This window comes from Saimiri boliviensis, chromosome 14, assembly GCF_048565385.1.
Source record: "Saimiri boliviensis isolate mSaiBol1 chromosome 14, mSaiBol1.pri, whole genome shotgun sequence".
NCBI lineage: Eukaryota > Metazoa > Chordata > Mammalia > Primates > Cebidae > Saimiri > Saimiri boliviensis.
Genome location: NC_133462.1, coordinates 21,682,929 through 21,690,076, shown reverse-complemented (window position 1 = coordinate 21,690,076; position 7,148 = coordinate 21,682,929).

Below are 7,148 nucleotides of genomic sequence, written 5' to 3'. Positions count from 1 at the left end.
AGTGGGTCCCTCCCCTGGCACGCGGGGCTCACGGGAACTGTTAATTCAAGATAAGATTTAGGTGTGGACACAGCCAAACCATATTACCACAGGATCTCAGTGAAACTGCAGCCACAGCTGCCAGTCGTGAGCTGGGTCTTGTCAGAACCACCAAGTCAATGCCAAATGGACTCAGCAGCCTCCTATCAAAGGTAGAAGCCGGCTGGATGCAGTGGCCACATCTGTAGTCCCAGCATTTTGGGAGGCCGAGGCAAGACGATCATTTAAGCCCAAGAGTTTGAGACTAGCCTGAGCAACATAATGAGACCCTGTTTCTACAAATAAAAAGTCAAAAATCAGCCACATGTGGTGGTACACACCTACAGTCCCAGCTACTCAGGAAACTGAGGCAGGATGATGACTTGAGCCCAGTAGTTGGAGGCTGCAATGAGCTGTGATTGCACCACAGTGCTCTAGCCTGGGTGACAGAGTGAGACCTTGTATCGATGGAAGCCGAGGCGGGTGGATCACGAGGTCAAGAGATCCAGACCATCCTGGCCAACATGCTGAATCCCTGTCTCTACTAAAAATACAAAAATTAGCCGGGTGTTTGGCACACACCTATAGTCCCAGCTACTCGGGAGGCTGAGGCAGAAGAATCGCTTGAACCTGGGAGGTGGAGGTTGCAGTGAGTCAAGATTGTGCCACTGCACTCTAGCCTGGTGACAGAGCAAGACTCCATCTCAAAAAAAAAAAAAAAGAAAAAGAAAAAGAAAGAAGGAATAATAAGATAAATGGCACATCCAAGATCAAGTGTGAGCAGGGTGGGAGGGCACAAGTGAGCTGTGTGAGCAGGGAGCCTTGATCCCTTGAGATCCCCACTGCTGCATTGAGGCCTCTTCCTCAGTATACCTCTGTGGCCTTACGTGAGGGGCATGATCAGCTAATCAAACAGGTAACGCCTAGAGGCCGCTTCACAGATATATTGGCTTGTTGTGCAGAAGCAGGTAAAAAGTGGATGGTGGCCGGGCACAGCGGCTCACGTCTGTAATCCCAGCACTTTGGGAGGCTGAGGCAGGCGGATGCCTGAGCTTAGGAGTTTGAAACTGCCCTGGGCAACCCAGTGAAACCCCTTCTCTACTAAAATACAGAAAAAAGATTAGCCAGACATGGTGGCACGTGCTTATAGTCCCAGCTACTTGGGAGGCTGAGGCAGGAGAATCACTTGAATCCGGAAGGCCAAAGTTGTGGTGAGCTGAGATCGCACCATTGCACTCCAGCCTGGGCAACAAAAGCAAGACTCTGTCTCGAAAAATAGTAATTCAAAATAAAAACATGGTGTCTGCCCTGCAGCCATGGATGGTGTGTGCACTACAGCTCCACTCAGAAGTGGCCTGGAAAGATGGTGGTAAAGTGAAATCCTCCCAATGGGTAGAACTTTAGGTCACCCACTTTAGTGGAAAGGGAAATGGCCTGGGTTCAGAATATACATGGGCTCATGGACAGTGGCCAATGGCTTGGCCAAGCAGTCATGGACCTAGAAGGAGAAGATGAGAAGGTGGGAGACAAGCAGAAGTCATGTGAATGGGACTTGGCACACACCTGAAATCCCAGCACTTTGGGAGGCCAAGATGGGCAGAGTGTGAGGTCAGGAGATCGAGAGCAGCCTGGCCAACATTGTGAAACCCCATCTCTATTAAAAATCCACAAATTAGCCAGGTGTGTTGGCAGGTGCCTATAGTGCCAGCTTTCAAGAGGCTGAGGCAGGAGAATCACTTGAACCCAGGAGGTGGAGATTGCAGTGAGCCAAGATCATGCCATTGCACTCCACCCTCCACCCTGGTGACAAAGAGAGACTCCATCTCAAAAAAAAAAAAAAAAAAAAAAAAACCCACACAAGAGGACCTAGTGACAAGGACGGAGGCTATGCATGGGGTCCAGCAACAGGGGCTCCCACTCACCATGGCTGATGTAGCTGCTGCCAAATCTCTAATTCACCAGTGACAGAGACTGACGCAGAGTCCCAAATGCAGCACCATTCCATGAGGACACCAACCAGTCACTTGGTGGCAAGCCCACCACCCTGGATCCCTTTCATCCTGGAAGAAGCAGTGATTCATTTTGTCAGGAATAAACACATAGTCTTAGGATGGGTTTACCTTTCCTGCCTGCAGGGCCTGCACCAAACCACAAGCCCAAAGGCTTACAGAATGTTTGATTCACAGTGCAACATTCCACATGCCATTGCATCAGATAAAGGGACACACTTTACAGCAAAGGAGGTGCAAGGATGGGCTGGTCATATCACCTACTGTATCCTTCACATCTGCCAATCTGATAGCAATGGAAAAACCTGTTAAAAGCACAGCTGGCCAGGCACGGTGGCTTATGCCTGTAATCCCAACACTTTGGTAGGCTGAGACGGGCAGATCACCTGAGGTCAGGAGTGCAAAACCAGCCTGGCCAACATGGTGAATACCCGTCTCTACTAAAAATACAAAAGTTAGCCAGGTGTGGTAGCAGATGCTTGTAATCCCACCTACTTGGGAGGCTGAGGCAGGAGGATTGCTTGAACCCGGGAGGCGGAGGTTACAGTGAGCCGAGATCGCACCACTGCACTCCAGCCTGGGGGACAAGGGCAAGACCAAGTCTTAAAAAAAAAAAAAAAAAAAGGTAAGAGAGGGTTCAGCTTGGTCAGGTGGATAGCCTGCTTGAATTGGAGCTGGTTGGCTGGAACTTTGTGGTCACTTAGGTCTAGAAAAGCAGATCGTGGGGCTAGACACCAGGTTTTAAGGACATCATTAAATAGCTCACAAGGCAGACCCTGCTGCATGTCTTCTAACATGTGATGGCCTCAGCTCCATAAGCCCTAAGAAATAATTAGCTCTCCTTAAGTCATTCCTAGAGTTCTTCAGTAGCAGCCAAATTATACACATGATCCAACACTTCCAAACAGCATGGCTCTGCAGCAGGTCAAAAGAGAAAGGCATGTAGGACTCACCGTTAGGCTCTGGGGGAACCGCTTCACCTCCCTGGGCCTCAGTTTCCCCATGTGTGGAAAGGGCCAGTGATATGGTCTGGGCTATGACCCCACCAGATCTCACGGTGAACTGTAATCCCCAACGTTGGGGATGAGGCACTTTCTCATGAATGGTTTAGCACCATTTCTCGGTGCTGCTCTCATGCTAGTGAGTGAGTTCTCCCAAGATCTGGTTGTTTAAAAGTGCGTGGCACTTTCCCCCTCACTCTGTCACTCCCACTCCAGCCGTGTGATGTGCCGGCTTCCCCTTCACCTTCCGCCATGATTGTAAGTTTCCTGAGGCCTCCCCAGCCTGCAGAACTGTGGGCCGATGAATACTCTTTCATTGGTTTCATTGGCCCAATGAAATTTCATAAATTACCCAGCCTCAGGTATTTCTTTATAGCAATGCGAGAATGGACTAACAGAACCAGCTCTTCCAAGCCAGCACATTCCAGCACCCCACTCCAAGGAATCCAAGAATTCCAGACCAAACCTGGTCCTCCAGGTCATTACGAAGGTATATTTGTCAAGGTGGGAGAATATACTGTATGTGATTAAATAGTTGCTAGCTTGATTTATACCTTTTAGGTATTTAGACATTATGATATGTATACCTCTATTTATCCTCTTATTCTCAGTCCTGAAAATGTTAGGGGTGGACCAAGATATGTAATACACACACGCATAATTTTATATAATACCTATAGTATATATAACATGATTATATATGTTATATAATTATAAATAATAGAGTAACATGTATATCATCCCAGTCTAATTTGTGTTTGGATGTGTATACACACACACACACACACACACACACACACATATAGATATAGTTTATATTAGTCAGCTAAGCATACAATCATAAACACGAATTTCTCCTGCATCTGCGGGAGGCTCAGGCAACCCCACCCTGTGTATCTCACTCTGTGGCTCCAGTCTGCAGCCGCCTGAAGCTTATTCTTATGGCCACAGCAGAAACTCAAGAGGAAAGCCCAGCACTGGAAGCATACTTTAAGGCTCTGCGTAAAGCCACTACCTGCTAACTCCCCCTTGGTGAAGCCCAATATCAATATGGAGAAGTTATTTCTGCCAACCACAAAGCCATGGCAAGGGTGTAGATGTCTCTAGATACTACAGAGCAGAGAAAAATTGGAATCAATAATTTAACCTATCACACATACCAAACAGAGGTTCCCTAGGAAGAGGAAAATGAGATTGCCAGGGTGTGGGGGGATTAATTTGTAATTAGTTCTAATTACTAAAAGAATCGATGTTTTAATTTTTTACAACGTATCTGTATTCCCATATTCTTTCTGTAATAAAGCAAAAATCAGAAGCCCTCAATTCTCACCAATTCCAGTTAAAATCCTAATAAAAACAATTATCAGTTGATTCATTTGGAAGACTGCCTAGCCATTTTGAAAAATAAATTCTTTTTTAGATGCAGACCTCAAACCATAGGCAGAAGTTAATTTCAAAAGGATGAGAGAACTAGATGTAAAAAAAAGAACTGTAAAAATTCAGAGAGCGATAATATTATGAAATATATCAAGATGCTTTTTCTTTTTTGCACTTCCTTGGGTGACCTTCTAGCTTTTCAGCCAGAGGCTTGCATTGCCTAGAGGTGGAGGGGGATGGAGGGAGGGAGGCGAGGAGGAGGGAGGGACGCAGGAAGCAGCGGGAGGAGGGAGGAAAAGAAGAGAGGACACGGAAGGGAGGAGAGGGAGAAGGGGGAGAGGAAGCTGGTTGAGGGAGGAGACACAGAGCAGGAGACAGAGGCCTCCTGTGGATCAAAGGAGTGATAAGGGAGGGGGCCTTCCATGCTGCCTGAGAACAGCAAGAGGCAACAAACAAGATACCAAAGGATACACACTCATATCCCATTCATGTACAAGTTTACAACCTACACAAACGTTACATTGTTTATGAACACATTCCAATGTTGCAAAAAGTATAAAAGGGTATACAGGAGGGATACAACTGGCTGGGGAAGAAAGGAGTGGTTTAACTCATCTCTGTCATTTTGTGTTGTTCTTTAAAGAGAAATCTAAAGCAAATATTCCAAACTGGTATGTTACATCTGGGTGTCTGTTACATTGTTTTGTACATTTTGAAATACATGCATGATAGGGGAAAGGCAGGCTGTGAATCAGTAAGAATAGTCTGATCCCATATTTTAAAAGCACATGTGGGCACAAGTGTGCATTTGAGTGCTCAGGTTTGTGTGTAGGTGTCTTTTTGCCTATGGTCTTTTTGCCTGTGCATGTCTGTGTCTGCAGACTGTGTGTGTGGGTGTGGTGTGGGTATGTGTGTGTCCCTTTGTGTCTGTCACCTGTGTGTGTGTGCATGTGTCTGCGTATCTGTGCAACTGTATGTCTGTGTCTCTGCACATTTCTGTTAGTATGTGTGTCCACATCTGTGTCTGTGCAACTGTGTCCACAGTTGTGTTTCTGTATATGTGTCTTTGCATGTGTATATCTTTTTTTGTTTTTTTTTTTTTGAGACAGAGTCTTGTTTTGTGGCCCAGACTGGAGTGCAGTGGTATGACCTCAGCTCACTGCACCGTTCACCTCCCAGGTTCAAGTGATTCTCCTGACTCAGCCTCCTGAGTAGCCAGGATTACAGGCACCTGCCACCACGCCCGCTAATTTTGTATTTTTAGTAGAGACAGGGTTTCACTATGTTGACCAGGCTGGTCTCGAACTCCTGACCTCAAGTAATCCGCCCGCCTCAGCCTTCCAAAGTGCTGGGATTACAGGCATCAGCCACCGTACCCGGCCATTGCATGCGTGTATCTGTGTGAGTCTGTGTAGTTGTGTGTCTGTGTGTGCCTGTACACCTGTGTGTACATAAATAGAAAAAAAAACTAGATGGACAAACAAATCACTGACATAGGTCCTTCTGGGAAGGCAAAACAGAGGAGTTTTGTTTCCCTTTTGTACCTTTTATGGTGATTTATTATTTTTTGATGATGATGATGATATCTTCTTTATTTACAGTTTTAAATACTTTTTTAAAAGACAGTACATGGAGACTGGGTGCAGTGGCTCGCGCCTGAAATCCCAGCATTTTGGGAGGCCGAAGCAATCGGATCACTTGAGCTCAGAAGTTTGAGACCAGCCTGGCCAACATAGTGAAAACCCATCTTACTAAAAATACAAAAATTAGTCGGGTGTGGTAATCCCAGCTACTCAGGAGGCTGCAGCAGGAGAAATGCTTGAACCCCGGAAGCAGAGCTTGCACTGAGCTGAGATTGTGCCACTGCAATCCAGCCTGGGGGAAAGTGAGACTCCGTCTCAAAAAAAAAATAAATAAAGTAAAACACAGTACAGAGTTTCACAGCTTGAAAAATAAAAAGATTTTTTTACCAGCCAACTCTGCACTCTGATTCAGGCTCCGCCCTTGAGCTGTGCTTTGCTTTGCCTCGAGGGCCTGAATCATCCATCCCACCCACCCTCAAGGGCCCTGGAGACAGAGGGGCCTGGGGGCACTTCCAGGCCCAACCCTAGGGGCAGAGCCCAAAGCAAGCATGAAATTTCTCTGGAGTCTCGAATTTTATCTTTTAATGTTAGGCAGAGTTTACATTCTTCCCTGTAATGTATACGAGTTTGTCTTGCTGACTTGTCAATTCTGGAGTCAAGGGGCCACTGAGCACGTGTCTATAAACCCAGCACTTTGGGAGGATGAGGCAGGGGGAATCACTTGAGGTCAGGGGTTTGAAACCAGCTTGCGCAACATTGCAAGACTCCATCTCTACTAAAGTTTTTTGGTTTTTGTTTTGTTTTGTTTTGTTTTGTTTTGAGATAGAGTTTTGCTCTTGTTGCCCAGACTGGAGTCCAATGGTGTGATCTTGGTGGCTCACTGCAGCCTCTGTTTCTAGGGTTCAGACAATTCTCCTGCCTCAGCCTCCCGAAGAGCTGGGATTACAGGTGCCTGCCACCATGCCCAGCTAATTTTTTGTATGTTTAGTAGAGATGGAGTTTCGCCATTTTGGCCAGGCTAGTCTCGAACTCTTTGGTCTCAGGTGATCTGCCCGCCTCAGCCTCCCAATATGGTGGGATTACAGGTGTGAGCCACTGTGTCCTGCCTACTGAAGATTGTTAAATTGGCTCCTGATGTGGTGGTCCATGCTTCTAGTTCC